The following is a 23,161-nucleotide window of genomic DNA, read 5'->3' on the forward strand; positions in this document are numbered from 1 at the left end:
CTGACCCTTCTCCCTCCTATTCTGAAAACATTCCTTGCCAGCTGCTTTTGCCTCATTCTCCAATTTAATGAAGAAAAATAATAGGTTCTTACATTTATAAAACAGCTACGGCAACATCCATTAACCTCTTGGTGGCCAAGTAATTGGAAGTCACCTCTGATGTGAAAGTTTGAGGATGGCTCCAAGTTGGTATTTACATGATACCTCAAACTATGTGTTGCTTCCTAGGTCTCTTCTACAAAGGAAGCTGGGGCTTGCATTGTGTGCCTTGTGCCAAGTGCTTTACATATGTCACCTTCAATGCTTGAGCCCTTTGAAAACGATTCTGTTATATGTCATGCCCATTTCACAGATCAAGGCACTAAAGCTTAGGGAGAGGGTAAGCCCCAGTCTTATATGGGATACAAATGAAGATTGTCTGGTACCAGTGGCCACACTTGTGTCCTTCAGAGTCATCGGTGGCTTTCAGCCTTGGATGTGGGCTACAATCACCTGGAGACCTTTAATTACTGATAATCTGGGTCCCACCCCTAGAGATCCGGATTTAATTTGTCTGCCTTGTGGTCCGGGCATGGAGTTTTTGAAAGCTCCCCAGGTTATTCTAAGGCGAAACCAAGGTATAGGGCCACTGAATAATGTTATACATGAAGCAGGTCCAGGAGGCAAAGTGGCTACGCTGAGATATAAACTCAGATTCATCTGATTCCACAGCCCATACTTCAAATATATGCCACTGCTTATGAATCACCTGGGGATCTTAGGAGCAGGAAGATGCTGATTCAGAGGGGATAAGCCATACTGTTTCTGAGGACACAATCTATGAGTGTCCTGCTTCAGTGTCCAGCCCTGGGCACTCCCCGAGTGTTGGTTCACCTCTTCAGAATCAGAGCAGCAGGTCCTGAACTGTTAATGTCTTTAAATTCAATTCTAGGATGTTTTAACTTTTGCCCAAGTTGGACAGCAGTTCTTGCCTCCCCCCCCCCCCCCTTACACCCCGCCCCGCCCTCCCCTGTCCCCACCTTGCTTTGAATTCCTTGAACAAAGAAACTAACTTTTGGCTTTCCTGTATTCTTGATAGAATTATACCACATCATAGCCTTCTAGGACCGAAGAGTCTAAGTAAAGATAAAATTCCTAAAATCTCTCAGAACAAATGCAGCTTGCAATTTCAGTAGGCAAAAGGTCACAGGACAATTTGGAAGTAGAGTAAAGGATCCCTGAGCAGGGCTCCAGATAATAGAAAAATCTTCCTGTTTGAGAATAATGAGACTGATTCCTTACATTCCCAAAGGAATTTTATCTGCCCCTTTTCCTCGGCCAAGCCTGTTCCTGTCTTCCCTGAGTTAATGGTGTCTCCATCCTTCCAGTGTCAAAACATGAGATGCACCTTTGACTCCTGCTCACTCCAGTACCAGGCCCTGGTGAGTTCCTACGATTATCTCTCACATTGGGACTTCCTCTTTTATCTCATGGTCACTGTCCTAGCCTGTTTTTGTCCCCTTGCCTGGATTTCTGACACTATTTCTGATGTAGTCTCCTGCCTTCATCTCACCCTCCAGTTCCTCCTCCACTTGCTGCATGTGGCTCTGCTGCTCAGAAACCTTCAGAAAGGCTATTAACTACAGCCAAATCCTTACTGGCACGTGGACGCCCCACAATCTGGCCTTTGCCTAGTTCATTTTCCCCACCGTTATCTTCCTTCTCCTTATCATGTCCTCTAGTCTCCCAAATGTCGTTTCTCAAGAGTGTTTTCCAAACCCCAAGTCTTCAATAAAGCTGCCATCCACTTGCCAGGAAGCAATTCTTTTCCCATCTCTGCCTCTTGAAAGTCTACCCATCTCTCAAGGCAAACACGAGTGCTGTCTTCCCCAGGAAGCGTCCCCTTCCTACAGCCAGAGTGGTCTTTCCTGCTCCTTTGTTCCCTGACACAGTATAGCCTGAGGGTTGAGCACAAGGGCTCTGGAGTGGGCTGTCTGGATCTGAATGCAGGCTCTGTCATTTAATAGCTGTGTGATCCTAGGCAAGTTACTTAACCTTTCTGTACTTTATTCTCTTCATCTGTAAAATGGGGAATAATAATAGTACCTACCTCCTGGGATGCCTTTGAGGATTTAATGAGTTATACACATGAAATGCATAGTATAGTGTTGATAAATGACAGCGATTATTATAACACCCTATTTGAGTAGCACTGGTCATGGCCCTGGGTCTCAGTCCAGGTCTTATTTATATGTCTACATTTTAGTGCCCAGCACATGCCAGGCATGCAGGATATGATCAACTATACACCAGATTTATCTTTTTTCCTCCAATATGTTTTTATTTATTTCAGAGAGGAAAGGAGAGGGAGAGAGAAATAGAAACATCAATGATGAGAGAGAATCATTGATCGATTGCCTCCTGCATGTCCCCCACTGGGGATCGAGCTTGCAACCCAGGCATGTGCCCTTGACCGGAATTGAACCCGGGAGCCTTCAGTCCACAGGCCGATGCTCTATACACTGAGCCTAACCAGCAAGGGCTATCTTTCCATAGAACATCCAAACCCTCTCCTTGCCATGAAACAACAAACTAATTATGTAGAAATAGGAGTAATTCTTTGAGATTAAACTGCCATTTTGTAAGTATCAAATCCTAACTGAAATGCTTTGGGTATAATAACATACATTCTTATGCCCTGAAATGGATCATGATATACTTGGGTTTTAAAAAGTACCAGCTGCCTCAGTTTGGGGGTTGTGATATCTTTGTGTGTCATTTGTAATGTGTGTCCTGCGCTATTTGTTTTAATAAGATACTGACATTTACAAATTTATTTACTTTGCAAAAATAAATTAGAACAGATTCAAGAGATTAGGGAGAGGGCCAGGAAGAAGCCCCAAGTGTCACATCTGAGAAGTGGTCTGTCTGAGAAGCAAATGGAGGTTGTCTACTTCCATGGCCTTCACGGTCATTGGATCTCAGCCTTCAGTGCACACTGGGATCACCTGGAAACCTTCAAATACTGGTGTCTGGTTCCCACCCCCAGGTTTCCCGGTTGAATTGGTCTGTGGTGTGGCCTGGACATACAGATTTTGTAATAACGAGTATGACTCTTGCTCATTTATACTCAAATAGTCTTTCTTCAGTGGGAGAAAAGGAGATATAGTTGCAGCTAGAACCCTGGAAATCCATTGATTAACTCTAATTCACTGAGCAAATATTTTACAGCCTGCTAGGTGCTAGTTAGTGTGTCAGACATGGATGATGAGCAAGACAGGCAGGGCCCTGCTCTTGTGGGCATCCAGCCAGTGGTGGAGGCAATGACTAGGTAAATACAGAAACACGGTGGTTTCAGATGTGATAGTCCTGCGAAGGAACCAAACAGGTTCTTATAAAAGCCAGGAGCTCAGGGATGCAGGAGGGGGTGTATAGGAAGAGAGGCCATGGAAGCTCTCAGAGGAAGCACTGTTTGCCTTCCTCCTGAAGGGTGAAAAGGAGCCAGCCAGCTCAAGGAAGAGTGTCCCAGTCTGAGGGAACAGCAGAAGCAAAATCCTGAGGCAGCATAGGGCTCAGTACTTCAGAAAGGCTGGCTGCAGTGTGGTTTTGTGGGTTTAAGCCCAGTGCAGTTGTGGCTTACTTCCCCCTGTCTTTAATCTGACAGGGACATTTCCTGACAGGTGTCGCCACAATGTTCTGGATAATGTCCACACTGCTCAGTGTGACAGTCAGTCTCGCCAGAGTCTGACTCAGAGCCCTGCAGCTTCATCTCCTGCATGTCTCCCCGACACTCGATCCGAATGAGCTCTCCTCTGCGCCGTTTCACACAGCTCCCCTTTCCTTGTGCTGTGTCCTCGGCCCAAAGAGTCTTCCCACTGCTTCTTGGTGAACCCTTCTCTCAAGATGCAGCTCAAAGTCCCTCAACACCCCCCAAGGTAAATGGCGCCTTCCTCCGTGTTCACGCACATTGTGCATTCTGGCCATTTGGATGCATTATGAGCAAGAACCGCATTTTGTTTTCCGTGGCATCTACCTCTTCACACAACAGTGGCTAGGAGATAGTGGGCACTTGGTCACCACTTGTTGAGTGAATGTCACCTAGCCATTTGGCCTTCCCAAAAGGGAGTAGCCTAGTTAAGCATTAAATGTGTATCCCTCTGTGCAGAATAGACACGAGGGTGTTTTCTATTCAAAGAGAGGCTCAGATTTCCCCTAAAATCTGCAAGGGGGCGGGTCTGGGGGGGGGACTCTCAAGGCTTTTAAAATGTTTGTTTCCATTTTTTCTGAAAGAGCCTCCCAAATCCCCATCACAGTTTCAGTAAAAATGGTGTCTGTGAACTGAAGGGAGGAGCAGAAAAGGTCAGGTTCAGCTATGGTAATAGGAAATATAATTGCATGCTGGTATTCCTTTAATTTGAGGATTGAATGCAAATTAGGCAGATATGCCCTTTCTGAAAGCCTCGTTTTAATCAATTCTGCTCCTCTGTTGGAGGAGTTGGAGCTGAAAAGAAAATGATAGGAATGTTTCTTTCACCTGCAAACTAAGGTGTCACGTGATGTGACCGTGGTTTGATGTACAGGCTTTATTTATTTATTTGTTTGTTTAGATTGTGGGACGTGTAGCACCTTTGTGTTGCTGGGGTCGTTCCCAGGGATCTGAGATTCCCAATGGTGAACTCAAACCAAAGAACTTGCAAGAAAATTCTTGAGCAGCCTTTCTTCCATGTCAGTGTGACGGGCAGCAGGAACTGCTGGAGGAGAAAGATGGGTTCCTGTTTCTGGCTCCATCTCTGACCTTGTTATATGACCGTGGCCAAGCACTTTCACCTCTGAGCCACTTTCTTTAGCAGTAAAACCAAGTATTGAGCCAAGATGGTATCTAGGCTCTTTTTAATGCCAAGGGTTACACGAAACACAGTTTCTCTACTGGCCAACTCATTGGGGGAGATGGTAGAGTTTTGATGATCTTCTTGAGATAGATCTAATCACTTGGGCAGTTCATTTTGGAAATTTTATTAAAATGAGAAGAGCATTTTGGGCCCTTGTTGTTGTTTTTTAAAAGTCTCCCACGCTGATATTTAAAGGCATGACATGGAAGAGGTTCAGGGATTTTGTCATCCATCTCCCTCATTAGGAATCATTTCGTGTAACTTTCTTGTTATTTGAGCCTAAGTTTGTTCAGAGGATTATTATGAAGGCTTTGATCTTAAAAGTCAAAGGACAGAAACCCTTTGGAGATCATAGCTAACTGAACCACCTTCTGATTGGGCCAAGTCCGGTCTGAAGCCCTCAGCCCTTGTAGGTTCCGCTGGCTGAGACCGCAGGGTGGTGCTGGAATGGGAAGGTCCTCCCCGCCCCGCCTCCCCCATGGAATCAGACAGCAAGCACTGGGAATAACAGAGGGGAGCTGAACCAAGGAGGCTGGAGTGAGGTAAACGGAGTCAGGGAGTGGTTGGGAGACAAGGATCTTAATGGAAACATCTGCAAAGGCTGTGTACTGGCAGTTTTCGGAAGAGAAAATCAGAATGGCCAATAAACATATGAAAAGATGTTTAACCTCATGAGTAGAACAATGCAAACTAAAGCCACAACGAGATGCCATTTTATTAGTTCAGGAAAACCATAAAAAGTTGATAATATCAAGTATTGATCCAGATATGGGGAAATGGGTATTCTCTTACCTTGCTGGGAGGAGTATAAACGGATACATTATGTTTGGAGGCCAATTTTCTGCACCATTCCACACCTGTAAAAATTTATACTACAGAAGTGCTGATTCAAGTATTTTAAGATGTGTACAAGGATATTCATTGCACATTGCTTGTAAAAACGGACACATAGGAGGAAACAACCTAAAGGTCCTTTGGTCGTAGCAGAGCAGTTGAATGAGTTGCAACAGTCAGACAGTGCGATGGAGTCCTGAGCAGCCAGTGAAAAAACAGGAGTGACTTTCTATTCCCGTGAGAGACGTCTATGAGATATGGCTCCCTTGTTATCCAATTACACAGTGATCATTTGTCCACAGGTCTACCTCTCTTTCTTGACTTGTGTGTCTCAAAGACAGGAACTGTGTGTATATAAATTCTGGCAGAAGCTGAATTTAAGCTGAGACCTGATTACCTCCAAAACCTGGGGTCATTGCTTCACTACAGGCTGAGCTGTTGGCTTGAGTTGGTGAATGGGAGAGCTTGGAAATGGGGGTAGGAGGAGATACTGGAGAGAAGTGGCTTGCCCAAGGCCACACAGCTCTCTTCACTCACTTGGCAAGCAGGATCCAAATGGGTGCTCTGTCTGGTGACTAATGAGATGGTTCAGTCCTCTGCTGGACTGGAGACGACTTCACTTCTCTGAGGTTCAGTTTCCTCCTCTGAGAAATGAGGATAACAAGTGTGGCTCTGTTGATTTGGTAACAAGATGATCGTACAGTGCCTGGCACCACATCGATGCACATGCACAGTAAATGTGACCCCCTCAAGCTGGCAGGTGCACCCAGCAGTGCGGTTGATTGACAAGCTGGACAGGCAGGGGAGCCCAGGTTTTCTAGAGAAAGGGGAGGAAGGCTGATGGAACACAATGCCCCCGAGAGGCATCCCCCCACCACCACCCCAGCGTTCCCTGTGAGTCAGCTTTGGGCTAATTGGCCGACAATGATGCTAATGAAAAGGCCATGTTCCCCAACAAAAGCACCCACCCAGCCCCCAAGCCTGGAGACAGCTTGACTGAACGGATAGCTCTCATCTTTGGGGAGGATTCCAGCCTGTGGGTGAACAGGGGATGCAGAGGCCCTCTTGTGCTGCATCTGGCCTCCCACTTGTTGGCAAACCCAGGGCCAGGAATCTCGTGGGAGACTGGACTACCTCACAGGGCATCAGAAGGGGGAGGACCTTAGAGACCAATAAATTCCTTTTACTTCACATATAGGGAAAGTAAGGCCCACACATGGGACAGGGTCGGATAGCAGCAATACTAGGACTGAGCTTTGACTTCATCTTCCTACTCTGGACTGCCTGTGGGGCTGCAATCAGAATTAGAAAGTTGTGCTGAGCTGGATGTGTGGACAATAGACAGGAAGGACTTGCCTGCAGGGGGAACAGCGTGAGCCTAGGTCTGAAAGTGGGAGGCCCATCATGGAAACAGTAAGAAGCACAGCTAACATTTGGGGCCTAATCTTTGCTGAGCCCTGTGCTAAATGTTTGACATTTATTGGCCCATTTATTCTTCAAAATAGGTATTCTTGTTGTTCCTATTTTGCTCTGTTTCAAAAGAAACTGGAGCTCAGAAAGTTATGGCTTTGTCCCAGGTCACACAGCTCGAAAATGGCAGAACTGGGATTTAAACCCAATTTCGTCTGACTCCAAAATTATAAGTCTTTCTAAAAATTTTTATTAAATTTGCTGAGGTAACATTGGCTAGTAACATTGTATAATTTTCAAGTATACAATATTGGGAATTTGATATCTGTAAACACTATGGCATGCTCACCACCAAAAATCTAGTTTCCACCAGTCTCCATACATTTGACCTCCTTTACCCAGTGTTTCCCCGTGCCCTCTGGTAACCACCATTCCGCTGCCTGTATTTATGAGTTTGTTTTGTTAGCTTGTTCCTTTTTTTGTTTTATATTCCACACACGAGTGATATCATATGGCTTTAGTTCTTCTTCCGTCTGACTTATCTCACTTAGCATTACACTATTAAGATCTATCTATGTTGTAGCAATGACAATATTTCATCTTTTTTATGGCTGAGTAGTATTACCTTGTGTATATACCACATCTTCTTTATCCATTCATCTGTCGATGGACACTTAGGTTGTTTCCATGTCTTGGCTATTGTAAATAGTGCTGCAGTGAACATAGGTGTGCATATATCTTTACCAATAGTGTTTTCATACATTTCAGAAAAATATCCAGAAGAAGAATTGCTGGATCATATGGTAGTTCTATTCTTAATTTTTTTAAAAGACCTTCCATACTGGCTGCACTATAAACTCTTAACCAGTCTTAACACCCCAGATATAGGTCATGCATGTGGAAATGCTGGGCACTTAGTAGGCTTGAAAAATGGTGAGTTGACAATTTCCATGATTCAGTCAAACTCACGTTTTCCAAATGACTACTCAGTGCCCAGCACTCCCACATGCATTATCTATGTCTGGGGTGTCAATTACTGTTTCTGCTACTACTATTGTGATTACCCACTTGGATCAATGTGCCAGTTCCTCTAGGTAAGGATAAATTCCCAAGTTTTAGCGGGGGAGCTGAGGCCCAGAGAAGTTAGGTGGGCTGCTCACAGAAACACAGCCCGCTGGGGACAGAGTGAGGCATCAGACGCGAAGAGATAAGCAAAAAGGATGGCCTGGCCAGGTCTCAGGAGGTGGGAGGGATGGGGCGGCCCAGGCCCGGGCAGCAGCCCCTTCCTGGCTTCCTGACAGCGCTATTGTTTGAAGCCTGTTCTTGGACATCCAGGAAATAGGCGACATCACTCCCAACAAAGGAGAGGAAGCTGCTTGAATGTTTCAGCTCCACCTCACGCGCTTGTCCTGGGGCTAGAGATGGGAGACCAGCCAAGGCCGCCTGACCCCTCAGCTCAGCCAGGCCGGCCATCCCCCACCCTCGTGTCTCCTCTCTGCCGGTCCAAATCCAAACCCTTCAACCCTGACCAGCAGACCTGTCTGCCCTAGGAGCCATCACCAGAGCCCCGTTGGCGCCCCTCTTGGTGAAGGCCTATAGCCCCTCAAGTCCTGTTCCATGGAACTCCCCTCTCACCATGCTCCATGGCTGCACCTTTCATTCTGGCTCCAGCTCTGGCTCTTCCTCACAGGGCCTCAGTTTCCCCATCTGTGCAGAAGCAGAACCGATCAGGTAGGGCTGGTCTGGATCAACTCAAAGGGCTCTTTCACCTCTGATGCTCTGGAATTCTGAGTCTAAGAACTTTCCTGCCTGGATGAGGAGGAGGAAGTGTCATGGGCAGCACCTAGGACCCAAGAAAGAGGAGTTCCAGGGAGCAGAGCTGTCATTGCGGGTGGGACGAGGCAATTGCATAAAGCAGAAATCGGGAATGGTCTTTCTCCTGGGCTCTGGAATCAGATAGGCTCTGGGTTCAAATTCCAGTTCTACCATTTACTGACTGTGTGACCTTGAGCAAGTTACACCACCTCTCTGAACCTTTGTGTCCTCACTCATAAAATGCAAACAGTAAGACCTAGTTGGCAGAGTGGTTGTGGGAATTAAATGGGGCCATCCCTGGGCATAAACGGGGCATGAGGCATGTGGCAAGAACATGGTGCCCTTTTCCTCACTTCAGCGACTTTTCTGGCAGGAACTGGACTGAGATGGAGAAATAGACACTGCAATATCTGAATTAAGAAACTCAAAGCTCAGGGGCACAGGGAGAACAGACACTGTTCTGTTTCCTGACTCTCTAAGAGTGTGTGTGAAGCATGGCCCATCAGTCAATGGGAGAGGCCTGCGTCTGGCATTTCCCAAGATCACAGCTCACTGTTGCCCAGGATTGCGATGTCCCCTGAGCTTGTCTTGCTATAGAACAGAAAACATAGCCTGTAGGATTGGGACATGCCCTTGAGGGTCATCTGGTTCATCTTCTAATCTAGAACACAGTTAAGTGAGGCTGAGAGATGGCAAAAACTCCCTCCCCCGAGGTCACAGAGCCAGTCAGGACTGGAACCCAGGCCTCTAGCCTCCCAGTCCCAGGCTCTTAGCACTGTGGAGGGCCCTGGGGTCTAAGAGGTTCCCTTAACTCCTCGGCTCTAGAACAGACTCTTGGCTGGAAATGGAAGGGAGGCAGGCTCGGCTGTGCTGGTAGAGGAAGGATGCTCCTGAGCCCCATCCTTCCCAGACAGCCTTTTTTCTGGGGCTCCCCTGTGTCCCTGACCTGGCCCATCCAGCTGGGGTAGGTGACTTTGGCCCTTCTCTCCACCTCTCTGACCTCAAGCTCCTCTTCTGTTAAACAGACACCTGAAACCCTGTAAAGATGAGGGGTTGTTTTAGACCTTTACTTTTGGTTACAGCTTATTTGAGACCAGAACTCCGTCTCTACTTCCAGGGGAGCCCCCTCCCCAACACTACACTGTCCCAGCCTGGCAATAGTGCCATCCTGAGGGTGGGGGAGGGGGTACAGGAGAAGAGAGGAGGTTGGAGGTTAGGATCCCTCTACCCCCAAGCCTCCCATCATAGGGAACAAATCTCCAGGAAGCCCAGCGGGGTGGCCAGGTCCCAGCGATGATTACAGGAGATGTCAGGAAGGCCCAGCGGTTGCCATGGCGACTTCCTGAATTGCAGTGCCTGTTCCCGCTGAGGCTCTGGGAAGTCGAGACAACCTGGGCAGCCCTTGCGCCTGGCTGGGCCTCTGCGAGGGGGCGGGCACATGGGAACGTGGCATGCCTACTCATACAGAGTCCGTGCACATGTGCGTGAGCTGGGGCAGCAGCAGGCGTGGGGCTGAAGCACACGCCCACGCCTAGGATACAGGGATCCATGCACGACCTGCGTAAACCCTGACAGTGAGCGGAGCCTCTAGGGATGACAACAAGCGAAGGAACAGAGGAATCCAGGAAGGGTGTTCATGGCAGAGGGGGCGGCAGGGGGCGCTAGAGAGCAGTACAGGGAGCGGCTGGCTGGAGGATGAAGTTGGCAGGGCCAGATCATGCGGGGCTTTGCATGCCAGTCTAAGGAGCTTGGACCTTCACCTGGAGGCACTGGGGAGCCCAAGAGGCTTCCAGGCAGGGCGGTAGCATGGTTGGACCCAAGATCCCTTAAGCCCCCTAAGGAGGGTGAATGAAAGGGGAGAGAATGAAGGCAGGTAGACTAGTGTGGGGGCTGATCCTTCTTATCTGGTTCTATTTTGTTTTTAATTAGCATCTATCTAACACATACCATTTCCTTATTTATAGTGCAGCGGTTCTCAACCTGTGGGTCGCGATCCCTTTGGCGGTCTAACGACCCTTTCACAGGGGTCGCCTGAGACCATCCTGCATATCAGATATTTACATTACGATTCATAACAGCAACAACATTACAGTTATGAAGTAGCAACGAAAATAATTTTATGGTTGGGTCACAACATGAGGAACTGTATTTAAAGGGCCAGAAGGTTGAGAACCACTGATAGTGTATGTTGTTTATTTTCTATCTTCCCCACTTGGATGCCAGCTCACAAGAGCAGTGGGGTCTGCTTCATTCATTGATGCATATCAAGCACCAATACTCAATAAATAGTTGCCAAATGAATGAATGAATGAGGCCTGGACAAGAGGTGTGCAGAAGGGATCGAGAGAAGTATAAGGACTGAGAGAGAGAGAGAGAGAGGTACCAGGTAAAATGGTTGGTTGGGTGAAGGTTGAGTTGGTTATTAGTAGATGTGTGCCAAAGGCACTTCTGAGTTGGTGGGGGTGGCCCTACCAGGTGCTCTTTTGATTCAGGTTGAGGTTGTGGGATGCAGGATACTGGGGCCACAATGAACTGGAAGGCCAGATAGGGAAACTGAGGTAGGCTCCATGTGTTGTGTGCCGGGCCTGAGGGCACTGGGAAAGAGCCTTAGGGTCACCGTCACCAAACATCCAGAGTTTTCCCCTGCGTCCTCTGGGGTTTGCAGTCTTTAGCCTCTTCTAGATGCCGTCCAACAGAAACAACCCTGGGCACAGATGAGAGTCATACATGTCACTTTAAATGTTCTAATAACACAATACAAAACTAAAAAGAGACAGGTGAAGTTAGCTGAATAGCACATTTTACTTAACCCAATATGTCCACAATAGTATCATTTCAATAGGTTATCAATATATCTATTGATATATTGAACAGGTATCTCTTCCACATTTAGAGCACACCTCATTTTGGACTAGTCACATGACAAGTGCTCAATAGCCACATGTGACTACTGCATTAGACATACCAGTAATGAGGTCCTGGGTGGGGCTGAGTCGGTAGAGGTGGCTTGGGGACACCAGCTGATTCAGGATAAGGTGGGGGAAGGGGAACAACATGGGGGAAGGGGAACAACCAAATTTTTTCTGCTGCTTTCTTTTGGTTCAGCCCTTCTCACTCCATCAGTCAATCATGCAACACACTTTTAATGAGCAATTACTATGTGTGAGGCATTGGGCTAGGTGCTAGAATAGCGCATTGGGCATGGAATAGCAATTCTTATTACAAAGCTCTTCCTATCACCTAGATGAGGAAGCAATGCCCAGAGAAGTTGAGTGTCTTTCTGGAGGTCACACAGCTAGTAAACCCTCTGAAATCTTCCCCCTGCCCCATGGTTCATGGATCACCTAGAAAGTAAAGCCCCTACGAAGGAGGAGGCTGGGATACACGGGGGTCTACAGAGATCTTTCCCAATGAAATGCATGCCTTCAGGCTCTACACCTCCCTGGAGACATGCTTCCTCTCCTCCCTCCTCAACATTCCCCCACCCCTACTGCCTAGCTTTCCTGCCCAGGCCTCAGAACTAGTATTTCCTGATTAACCTGGGTTTAAGCCATCTCCGTCCTGGATCACACTCAGTCCAGCAACCCCCAGAAGGGACAGTGATTGGTGACTTTTGCTGACCTGGTGACAGGGGCTTGACTGGCACCAGCCTGGATGTCCCCAACCTGAGAGCACTGTTCTTAGTGTTCAAAGGTGAGGGTTCAAATCCTGATGCCTTCTTTACCTGTTGGTGACCTTGGGGAAGAGACTTTGACCCTCAGGTGTTGGGTTCTGCTTCCACATGAGCAGAGTAGCCTGCCCCTCAGGATGAGGCCACGTGATGGCCCCCAAATCACAGTGTTCATATGAGGGGTCCCACAGGGCTTGGAACGAGACCATTAGATACCCTGACTCAGTGACCTTCAGCAGCTGGGGGCCTGGAGGGAGGGTTCCTTAGAAGGAAAAGCTCTGAAACATGTACCTGGCCTCTGGGCTCTGGGGATAAATCTGGCTCAAGGGGTCCCTTCCTTTGGGCTCTCCTTCATCCTATCATTTACTAAGAACCTGGTGCCAAGCGGACACCAAGTGAATTAAATAGCTCTTCTTTACAGATGAGGAAACTGAGGCACAGGAAAGTTTGGCAAATTGCCCAAGGACACCCAGCCAGGAAGTAGCGGAGCTGGGCTTTAAGCCTTGGCCTCCTGGTCCAAAGCCATTGCCTCTGGCCTCTGTCCAGCACACCAAGGTGCCAAGGACTGTCCCCCAGGAGTCGCTCCCAGCAGCTGCCTTACAGATAGCCTGGGTCCCTTGAGGGCTGGGGTTAGCCATGCAGCAAGACACTCGTGTGGGGCCGAGCGTGGCCGGATTCACAGGTTGAAGACTGTTCCTCTGGGCTTCCGGTCTCCGTGCCTTCCCCCACAGCCCCTTCCCTGACCGCCTCCCTTCCTGGCCCAGTGCTGGGGGTGACCAGCGGGTGGAGTGGCATCCGGGCTGGGGCTCGAGCTGTGAAGAGGGTGTCTGGGCAGAGACTGATGGCCTGTCAGTTGGCTGCCAACACATCCTCAAATTCTTTGTCTCTGCAGAGCAGGGACTATGCAGGGGGGTTGAGGGTGGGACACTGCAGAAGAGGGGGGGTGTCAAGTGGAAGGAAATGGGATATCTCCATAGCCTGCAGTCTCTGCTCTCGGCTAGTCCTTAGGCTTGGTCTGTGTTGTGTGTATGTGTGTGTACATGCATGTGTGTGTGTGTGTGCACACATGTGTGTTTGTGTCTGAGGAAGTCAGGCCCCAGACCCCTGTTTGGGGGCCAGACAGACAGGAGTTCAAATTCTGGCTCTGCTCCACGCTTGCTGGGGAACCTCAGGCAGCTCTCTTTCCCATTTGCTGTTCCCTATGTAAAGCTGGGCTGGTTAGAACACTTGGCCCTGAAATTCTGGGAGCCTTGGGGTTCTCTCAATGAAGGGAGCAGCAGGGCTGGGTCTCACAGCTGGGGAGGTGAATCCCCCGGCCGCACAGGGCCTGTCAGTAGGGCCAAAGCTCTTCTGTCCAGCCTGGGCACCCTGGCTGACTGCAGGGCAGTGGGGCTGAGGGAGGGGCGGCCAGGGAGGAGGTGGGGAGGGCAGAAGCTGTCATCTGTCCTGAAAGAAACTGCCCCCCAGCAGTGCTGAGCCAACCTCAGACACGGTCCTGCCAGGTCACCTGGCTCTAAAGGACACCCCCCCACTCACACACACACACAGTCACCTAACCCTGCTCACACAGCCTTCCCTCACACACACAGCCACACTCAGTCCTGCTACTCAGCTCCATGGTCTCCCAGAGAGGGAGCCAAGCAACCACACACACTGTCACACACACACACACACACACACACACACACACACACACACACACACAGAGTTACAGGACACATGGTCACAACCACACAGGCACAAAGCCCTTTGTATAGTCACATGATGACTTGCAGAATCCTAGGTGCCCTGAGGCACACAGACCCTGCTGCCAGCAAGCATGAAGTCCACACAGGCATGTGTGCCCCCTTTGGGGGCAGCCATCCTGTGCCCAGCTCTTTGGAGAACCAGGGTGAAACCTCATAGACATTCAGTGTCACCGGGGCCTGCTCTGGGTGGGCCTGGGTCATGAGGAGCCTTCTGTGGGACCCTGATCCCCTCTTTAATAAAAGGGGCTAGATGCCTCTCCCCCTCCCCCATCGGAATCCAAAGCTCTCGGTATCCTTTCTCTCAGCGGATGCTTCCTCTAGTTCTTGGGGGGAAATGCAGCAAGCGCGCCTCACCGAGGGGCCAACAGGCTAGGAGGAGGCGGCAGGAGTGCCCAAGGACACAGGCAGGAGATGGCAGAGGCAGGATTCCGACGTGGGGTGGTGAGCCCGCCAACCCGCGCTCGCCCCCCACCCCCACTTCCCAACTGCTGGGCTGGGGGCCCCGCCGCGTGCTCCGTGCCCCTCCTCCCCAGCACCCAAGGGCCTCAGGCACAAAGCCACTTGGCGGCGCTCGAGGGGGCGCGCGTGGGAGCGCGCGCGGGGGCCCGCGCCTCCGGCCAAGATGTTCCCTCTCGGCGTGATTGACAGGCTCGAGTGCCGAGAAACAAAATTGTTTATGCGCTAATGAATAAGGCCCTGATTGCAAGATCCTGTTTGGAAAATTATAGTGCGGCGGCGGCGGCGCGGCCGCGGCGGCCCAATTACAGCCCGCGCTGCATATTCATTTCGTCTCTCCTTTGCATCGAGATGAACGGGCGGCCCCGCGCCCTGCAAAGGCAACGCCAGATTTACTCCCAGGTTCCGCAGTCCTCCGCGCCATTGTCTGTCCCGCCACCTGCCTCCTGCCAGCCTGATTGCGGGCACCGGCGCGGCCCGGAGGCGCAAGGAGGCCGGCCCGAAAGTTCGCCCTCCCCCTTCTCCTTGTGCCCCTTCTCGCTGTCCTCTCTCTGCCTTCCTCAGTCGCCTGACTCTGACTCTCTCCCTTTCTCTCTTCCCGGCTCTATTTCTCGCCCGCGTCTCTCCCTCTTTTCTCTCCCGTTTCTCCGTGTGTCTGACGCACTTTCTCAGACTCTCTCTAGATCTCTATCGCCCTGCCTTCCCCTCTCAGGTCTGGGGCCTCAAGCACAGGGACTTTCAGCTCCTTCTCCCCTCCCGGCTCCAGCAGCAGAAATTCTCCAGGCTTCTGGGTCCCTGGGGAGCGGGGATGGGGGCCTGTCTGTTCTGTGGAGGCCGTGGAGATAGGAGGTGGATGCCACCACCACCTTGGCCTTGAGGGTGAGGTGGCTGGGCCAGTCCCCCAAGCCAGGCTGCTTGGGAGAAAGGTTCTTCCCTGTGGCTGTATCTCCTGTCTCCCCCAGGCATCCCCCAGCACATCCTGCAGCCCAGGCATCTGGCCTGGCCAGGCTATGCTCTCTCCCACCTGGTGCCTTTGCACAGGGCTGTCGTTCTCTGGCAGGCAACCCTCCTGCCCTCCAAGACCCTTCTAAGCAGCAGCAGGACAGCTCCCTCCCCTGAGCACCCTTGTTTCCAGGCGAGTCCTTCTGTTAAAACAATGGGCAGGGGCACACACACATCTTTCTTCAGGGGCTTGACCTGTGAGGCCTGGGGACTGGGGCCAAGTCAACCTGGTGCCCAAACTAATACCTCCTCTGTGATATGGGGACACAGTCACCCCATCCTTGTTGTAGGGTGTTGGTGGGCAGGAGCAGATGAGAGGCTGGGAGGTGGGCCTGAGGGCTCCCAGCCCACATGGGCCCCGCAGGTCGGGATCAGCGGTGCCTCCAAGCCTTGGGCCTCAAGCCACAACAAACATGTCTGCCTCTTCTCATTGGAGTCGTTGCCCTAGTCGACAGGTGCCTGTGGCCCAGGTGTGACCAACAGATCTCCAGGTGGCGCTGATGGTAATGGGGGCTTTTCAGAGGGTGAGGTTGTGCTCCTCCCTGGGGCCTCCTGGAATGACCAAGATACTTCTTCTTGGGGTGGAATTGAGGAACTCAGATGTGCACAAAAATGGACTGCCATGTACACCAACTGTTCTAGACAAACGTCCCTATCAGAGACACACAAAATAACACACACACACACACACACACACACACACACACACACCTCCCTGAAAGACCCACACCATCTGAGGCTGGTCCCAGGGGCTGCGTATGGGACAGCACTGCCATCTGGTGGCTATTCTGGTACTCTCTTTGTCAGGCCTGGACTGGCTTCCTAGAGTCACAGCTAAGCCATAATGGGGGCACCCAGACCCAGAGAACTGGGGCTCCCAGGGAGGAAAGGGCATGCAGGTGTCCCTGAAGATGAGTTTCAGTTCCCTGCCCCTATTTCCATGTACCCCAGGAGCAGATCTCACTAACAGGAGAACCATCCAGGGATGGTGAGAGGGATGGATCTCCCCATCCTGGGAGGTATACAAGCTGAGCTGGAGCCACTTGCAGATTGTTGGCCTTTAGTGGCAGAGCTGACAACCTTGGAAGCCATCACCAGCGTGGATGATATATCCAGCCTCATCATACCCCACCCAGCCCAGATACCCTCCGGCTCAGTTTGTTCATTAACCATAAAATTTGAGAGCTTCTCAGCACCTGGAGCATCGGTGTGGGATGGGTGGTGGGAGATGCAGTCACCAAGGGTGGCAAAGTCATATCTCAGGGACTTTCAAGGCCAGTCTTAGAAGCATAGACTTTATTTGGGGGTAACAGGGACCTGGGGACAGGCTCAGCCAGGGAAGTGACATGGTCAGATGGGCATGTAAAAGCCCGCTAATGAGACGAGGATGAGGGCAGGAGGGCCAGCTGGGTGACAGCAGTGGCCTGGCCAGGGCAGGGGTTTGGCGTGGGTGGTGAAAAGAATGCAGATTCCAGAGCTATTAAGAAGATTGACTCAACAGGCTTTGGTGAGGGATTGGCCTGTGGTGGGAGGGAGTGGGAGGAGGGGAGCATGGCAGCGAAGTGACCTCCAGGATGGGGGTTAGGGGAGAGATGATGGGAACAATTTGAATCTGTTGAGCCTGAGAGCCAAGGGCACATCATCGGGGGGGGGGGGGGAGGGGTGGGTGTCCATTAGGCGGGTGAAGTCAGGTCTGGTGGCATTCCCATGGGAGTTGGAAGGTTGTTGGTTGACAGCAATGAATAGGTGAGGTTACACAAGCAGGGCCCTTAGAAGCCCTAAGCACTGAAAAGTTGATGGTGTTCACCCTACCTTCGTTAGTCAAGAAGAAGGATGCTAAATTGTAGACTATAACATTTCATGTATTATAAAAATGCCATTATCACCAAATGGTGGGTTCATGGAAACTGACATTTTCCTCCCCCTCTTCCTGGTCTGATGGCGCTCTGAGGCTAGCTGCCTGCCTGCTAGGTGATCCAGCTGCCAATCCAGGCAAGAGCAGCGAGGTCAGAGGCCCCAGAAACATCAACTGCCAGGGTCAGAGGGGAGCAAGTGTCACAGTCTGACAGGGAACAGTTGGGGAGTGTCACTTTGTTGGGGCCAAGGAAAGAGAGAATGTTAAGAAAAAGAGTGTGATCAGTCACAGAAAGCCAGAGAGGATAAAGAGATGAGGACTGAGGATGTGGCAGTGGGGCTGCCAGGTGGGCCCTGAGAGACACTACTCAGTAACACGAAGCTGGCCCCGCCTCCGGTAGGTGTCCCTGCCTAACGGGACCAGCCTTAGGTGGGGAAACCTGGGTGCTTTGACCTTGAGGCCCTCCAGACTGAGAAACTGGGGGGATGGGACCCCAGGGCAGGGGTTGAGGGAAGCTGGCCTGGGACGGAGAAAAGCAGACCAACCAGAACATCTATGGACCTACAGTAGTACTTCAGGGGAGCAGCTGGGCAGTCCTTTTTTACCACAAGAGGGCAGCATAAGAACAGGTCATGTCTTGGCCCAGCATTCTTCCATCTGTATTCTAAGGACTGTATTTCCAGATCCTGCTGTGTGATCTTGGGCTCCCTGGGTATCAATTTCTTTCCCTGTAAAGTGTGGCAATTGGACATCATCATGTCCTGGAACATGTTGGGGATCCCCTTCATTTCATAGGGAGAAACACAGACTTGCAAATGTGCATAGGTCCTGTGTCATTAGCATGCATATGCATATATGCACATGTACACACAAGCTGAGGCACACACTGACACATGCTCACGGGTGCACTTACAGAAACAAGCAGACAAACGGGGGGATGTGCCTTGCGTAGAGCACACCTCCAGGCCTCCCTGCATCCAGAGCAGACATGCCCCACCCCTTGGCAGGTGGGGGAGGGAACTTCAACTTCTTCTTGGAATGGAAGACATGGAAGGTGTCTTGGGCCCTGTCTTGGGTAATGTTGGGAATGTCTTTGGGTCCAGGGAGTCGTGGAGATTCTGGCGGAGGGTGAGGTGCCAGGCATGACCTACAGCTGAAGCCACCAGGCCCCATGCGTTTCTAGCACCCAGGGGCTGAGGCTGAGCTGAGGGGCCCCCAGACCTATGGACCCAGTCCTGTAGCATTAAGGACAAGTCCCCATCCTTTGGTGGCTTTGGCCTTGGTAGAGAGATGACAGGAGCCACATCATGCCCTGGGGTAAGGGTTACAGGGCCCCAGCCACCCATACAGGCAACAAAGAGACCCAGGCCAGGCACAGTGGGGACAGGAACAATTAAGGATGCCTGAGCTTGCCATGGGCCTGGAGTCTTCTGGGGACACCAGGGCAGCTGTGCCCTGTAGGGAAGCTATCCAGCCCTGCCCTGCAGATAGTCCTTGGACTGAGCCAGGACTGGCTGTGGCATTGGCCTCCGAGGTATAAGGGTACCAGGCAGATCCTGGCCACAGAGGGGGCTAGGAGGGGAGGAACGCAGGCAGGCCAGAAGCTTCCCCAGCTCTTAGAAGAGAGCCAAGCTAGCTGTTGCTGGGTTCCAGAGAGTTCTGGACCCCAACTTGGGGCCTGGTGCTTTGCTCATTCAATCCTTATCAAACCTCATACCAAGTCACATTGATAATTACTTTGGAATTTTAAAAAATTGAGATATAATTCACCTACCATAAATGCACCATTTTAAAGTACACTAGTCAGTGTTTTTGTATATCACAGGAGGGGCTAGAGGGTCTGGTGGGCTCATCTGTCAGGCATTGAGCCCCTCTGTGCAGCCCCAGAAACTAGGAACTCATGGGAGACAGGCCAGGAAATAAGCCAGAGGGATTGGGATTGTGCAGCGGGCCAGCTGGGGGAGCCACCCTGGAGAGAGGCAGAGGATTGGCTGCTGTCGGGCCACTACTCCAGCTGAGATGTGAATCACACCCAGGATGTGAACCCTGGTAGGGACAAGTCTCAGGGCCTTTGCATCTCAGTACTTGGCGGTGGGGGGAGGTGGTGTTGGAGGCTGCCCTCTCCTCTCTGTGTAGCGCTGAGCTAGCCCCTGCCTCTCTAGATGCCACTTCCTCATTAGGACTCTCTGCTCTAGGACAGCACTCCTGAAATTTGAAGATAGAGATAGCCATCGAGTTCCTCAAGTCTCCTCCATCGCAATTTACTGAGCACCTACTTTTTGCCAACCACTGTGCCAGCATTGCCTCCTAAAACCCTCTCCACAAACCTTACGAGGAACCTGAGGCTCAGAGAGGTTAGGCTGCTGGCCCGAGGTCACACAGTAAGTATGTACTGAGTACAATTCAAACTCAGGCCTGAGTGTCTGGTGATCCAAGGACTTTTTTCCATTGCCCCATTCATCTTCCAATCCCATGGTTTTTAAGTGCCTCTGCTTCAGAATGTGTTTCAGTTTGTCTCAGTATTTTTAGGAGTCCCCCCCGCCCCCCCCCCCCCGACCTCCCAGGTTTGGTTGCAAAAGGAGGGAGCATGGAGAGGGCAGAGGTTGCTGTCAGAGAGGTCTCTTCTGCCTCCCAAATTGCCTCTGGATTCTTCCACAGAAGCCTGGCAGCTTCTCCAGGCACACCTCCCTCCCTCCCTCCCTCCCTGCAATCCCCTGGCCTCTTAAGAAGCTGGAGGAACAATCGCTAATCAGCTTCCAAGAGAGAGACTGGGAATGAATGGAGGAGCCAACAACAGGCCTCAATTGCTGGCAGCTGGTCCCCTTCCCCAGCCGCAGCCCCAGCGCTGGCTCCTAGCTCTCCTTCTCAATTCCAGTTTTCCTCCTCCTGCCCGGTTTCCTCAGGTCTCTTCAGGTTTCTTCCTTAACTCGATGAAGCCACAGAGTTAAGGGACACCTCCCCCTGCCTGAAACACCCATTCCTTCACTTACCTCCCCATGGTGAGGCCCCCAAAGCGCTGATCATATTTTCATCTCTAAGCCTTTGCACACCCCACTCCTTCTGCATGGACAGCCCTCCTCCAGCTGATAAACTGTTCATCTGCTAAGGTCCAGCTTACATGTCCCCTCCCAAAGGACACCTGTTACTATAGGCAATAGAGGGGGGTCCTGCTTCCTGCCAAGATTGAGAGCAGCAGGGGGTCCCCTGGGTGGTGGGGCTTTGGTTTGGAGGCTGCAGGCAAGAAGAATCTTTTCTGCACTTCCCCATTCACCCTCCCTCTCTCGTTTCCCTTTCTCTTTTCTCATTTCTGACACAGGGACTCCGGCTAAATGACCTTCAAGATCCCTTCCAACATCCCATGTTGATACTCTGCCATAATCCTTTGGGGGCCAGGTGACTGTATTTATTGAGTGCCGGTCACGTTCCAGGCATGTTCTGAGTATTTTACCTGCCCTCACCCTGGAAGCTGCCAGAAGCCACTAAGCTCCCTGAGGGCCACACTACTCTCCTTCCTTTAAAGTGCGGTTCCGAGACTGGGGCCCAATACCCTGGTCCCTATTTGAGATGCATTGTGGTTGTCACGAGGGAGTTCACTAACCACTCTGGCTTCCTCCTTCCGCACGTGGTGGGACTGCCCAGCTTCTCTAACTCAGAGGTTATACTACTTGCTCTGATCAATGCTAAGTAAGCAGAACTGTCATGCATCACTTCTGAGTCAAGCTTTAAAAACAAAAATATATGTTTGCATATAAACCCAGGTGGGAACTGTTCCATTTTACTCAGATGCTTGATGGGAACTTCTCTGCACCTCATCCTGCTTCAGCCTCTTACAAAACCGGACCGAAGGCGCCACCTGGTGGCAGCCTTTGGTTCTAACATGGCAGAAAAACCCAGCTGGAGTAAAAGCTGCCCACACCCCTTCCCCTGAACTGTTTCTTTCCCTGGATATGCACTTGCTGTAAACGTGATAGAACAACAATTGATGAACATTTTTTCAATATTTTTATTGATTTCAGAGAGGAAGGGAGAGGGAGAGAGATAGAACCATCAATGATGAGAGAGAATCATTGATTGGCTGCCTCCTGCACACTCCACACTAGGGTATGGAGCCTGCAACCCAGGCATATGCCATGATTTCCTGGTTCATAGATCAATGTTCAACCACTGATCCATGCCAGCCGGACTGTACGTTGGCATATTAGAATCCAATGCTTTTTTTTGTACGTACTTTTCACATAGCTGAGGATTAGTGTATACATATGTTTATGTATAAATACACATTCATATATATGGACTCAATTACATTTAAACATATGTTGTATGTTTTTGTAAACAAAGTCTTGGTGTGGGAGTTAGTGTGGGTGTTGGGAGCCAGGTGCTAGTGTCAGACCACCCTGAGTTTGAATCCTGTCTTTGCCCTTACTAGCTGTGTGACTTGGGCAAGTGACTTCCCTGAGTAGCAATTTCCTTCACCATCTGTAAAATGTGGTTAATAATGGGACTTATCCCAGGCTGTTGGGAAGGTAATGACACAATATATGCAAAATGCTTTATACAGTTCCCCAGGACAGAGAGATTTCTCACTGATAATAAATGACTGTGTAAAGCTTAGCCTGCCTTTCTGATTCGTAGCAGAAATCTCTAGAAATAGGATGAGTTTCTGGGTTCAAGGGCCTCAACGATGATACAGTTTGTCAAAATTGAGAGGAAGATTTCACCAAGATCCCCAGCACCACAGCTGTTCTCATGTGGCTCTATATTCTTCCAGGCCCTGTTTACGCAGAACAATTTTTAAGCATTGTAATTATAATGCTTGCACAGTTTGCTTAATATTACATTGTCAACATTTTCCTGGAGGCTAAAGCTGTCATTGGCATTTGCCATAATTTGCTTAACTATTTCCTTACTGCTGAATATCTGAGCAGTTTAATTTTTCATTCATTCATTCACTCATTCATTCATACATTTGCTATATTGAATGCCTACTCTCTGCCAGGCACTGAACTAGGCATTGGAAAATGGGATCACCAAGAAGAGTACACGCCTTGCTTTTGGCATTTGGATTCTGGCCAGTGAGACAAACCATTATAAGTAAACTAGAGGCTCAGTGCATGAATTTGTGCACAGGTAGGGTCCTTCGGCCTGGCTGGCAATCAGGTCTGATTGGGCCACTGGAGGGAGGAACCATGGGAAGTTGGCCTGCCTCTGGAGGTTGGCTGTGGGAGCGGACTGACCACTAGGGGGCAACTCCTGCATTAAGCGTCTGCCCCCTGGTGATCAGTGGGTGTCATAGCGACCGGTCGGCTGGTCGTTTGGTTGTTCGGTCACTTAGGCCTGTATATATATAGATAGACAAGTAAATCTCTATCAGCAGTGGTGTGTACTGTGAATGAAAAGGAGACACCTACTGGTGAGACCTATTTTTAAAACATTTGTATATATTTCAGAAGTAGTCCTAGTCCCTAACTCTAATCTGCTCTTGCTCCTCAGCAGCCATAACTGA

This window comes from Myotis daubentonii, chromosome 11, assembly GCF_963259705.1.
Source record: "Myotis daubentonii chromosome 11, mMyoDau2.1, whole genome shotgun sequence".
Classification (NCBI taxonomy): domain Eukaryota; kingdom Metazoa; phylum Chordata; class Mammalia; order Chiroptera; family Vespertilionidae; genus Myotis; species Myotis daubentonii.